General features: G+C 42.4%; 1 protein-coding gene across 1 annotated transcript in view; it reads right to left on the reverse strand.

Annotated features, from left to right (window-relative positions):
• Positions 1 to 483, reverse strand: part of LOC113822740 (facilitated trehalose transporter Tret1) — a 7,680-nt gene extending 7,197 nt beyond the window's left edge. Inside the window, exon 1 of the mRNA XM_070126939.1 lies at positions 199 to 483. The gene's annotated coding sequence lies outside the window, so the exon portion shown is untranslated. The remainder of the gene's footprint in view (positions 1 to 198) is intronic.
• Between the last annotated feature and the right edge of the window lie 1,497 nt (positions 484 to 1,980).

Here is a 1,980-nt window from a genome sequence, read left to right on the forward strand (position 1 = left end):
CACACATACATACACACACACATGCACACAAATACACACAATCACAAACACACACAAACAAACACGCAAACAAACACACACAGACACACAAACACACACACAGAGACACACAAACAAACACACACACACAGACAAACATACAAACACACACACAAACATACAAACACACACAGTTCCTTAAATGCAAAAAACACACACTTTTCACAGTCGGATGCCGCGCCGTGCCAGGGATCTCCCCAAAGTCGCCTCTCCTTACACTCCGATTAAGCGTCTGTCTCCAAGCGATGCCACTTGCCTAGTGCCCACTCTGCACCAGGAGCGCTTTCCCCGATGTCAGACAGTGCCCAGTGTCACCTTCCGTCTCTGGGCACGTCGTTGGGTTATGAAAATCCGTTAAACGTGCCTGTTTTCAAAGATAAACCGCGCCGAAAATGAAACCAAACGAGTATAAACCCTGCGGTCATAATTGCGAAATGGCAAGGGCGTGTCCAAATCCCAGAGCGTTGTGATTAAAGAATCAAGATAAGATTCTTAGCGATTATTGAATTGATAGTGACGTCTAATGGCATCACATGTATACAAATGCATTATCTGTTACACACTGCGCACGTTCGGATATTTGTTCGTATGAGAACTTTACTCTTGAGAAGCAGAAGCTCAAGCCACGAAGCGAATCGAACACTATACTCCTATTATTATATTCTCCCAAGAAACTGAGTCTGAATGTCATACAACCCTTGATGCTGCTCCGTTTCAGCAATATTCTTATCAGTCTTTCAATTATCTCAGGTCAGCCAAATAGGACAATAATCTGTTCTTATCGGAGTTGGATTCTGACCAATAGAAATTCAGGAAAAATGGTTCGTCTGTAAAAGCTTCATTTTCATTGGCTATTATCAGAATGGATAACAGGCATACTTATTTTTGCCTATTTCACATGTACTTTAAGTGCCATAATCTATAAAAGCGATTTTCTTACTTTATTTATGCGTGTGTGTGTGTGTTTGTTTGCTTCAAAGTGTGTTTGACAAGGATCGCTCATTGTGAAATATGCTCGGTCACAATTTCGACCCGACTCGGAAAATTTTAGGTTCGTTGTCCCTTCACGGATTTGGGTTCAAGGATACGTATATAGCTTCGAGCTCATGATGATGAAAATGATAATCAACGTCTATTATATGATAGCGGCCTCTCGCAGAAAAAAAAAAAAAAAATGCGGCATATTGATACTGTGGTGATGATTGTTACTAATTGTGATAATGATCATGACAATAGTAATGATAATGAGTTTGAGCATGATGATGATGATGATGATGATGAAGGTGATGATGATGATGATGATGATGAAGATGAAGGTGATGATGATGATGATGATGATGAAGGTGATGATGATGATGATGATGATGATGATACGGAGGAGGAGGAGGACATGGTGATGATGAAGTGATGATGATGATGATGATGAAGTGATGATGATGATGATGAATATAATGATGAAGATGATGATGCGGAGGAGGAGGAGGACATGATGATGATGATGATGATGATGACGATGAAGATGATGATAATGTTATGATGACAATGATGATGATAAGGAGAATTGATAATGATATCATCATCATCACTACTATTTTTACCTCGTTCCCCCCCCCCCCTCTCCCCGGGCGCCCGCAGGAATCCACCCGGGGGCGGCGCAGATCATGACGGGGTACGAGGCCGCCATCGGGCCCCGCGTGGTGGGCGTGGGAGTCGACACGCCCTCGCTGGACCGCGGGGGAATCCCCGACCTGCTCACCCACGCCGAGCTCTCCAAGGAAAACGTTTACGGGCTGGAAAACGTTGCTCATCTGGAGGTACGTTTGTTTTGTTTGTTTGTTTGTGTTTAGTGTCTTTTTTTTTGTTATTGTGTTTTTGGTGTAGTTGTGTTTTTAGTGTTTTTTGTCATTGTTGTTATTGTGTTTTTGGTGTAGTTGTGTTTTT

Source organism: Penaeus vannamei, chromosome 11 (genome assembly GCF_042767895.1).
Source record: "Penaeus vannamei isolate JL-2024 chromosome 11, ASM4276789v1, whole genome shotgun sequence".
Lineage (NCBI taxonomy): Eukaryota > Metazoa > Arthropoda > Malacostraca > Decapoda > Penaeidae > Penaeus > Penaeus vannamei.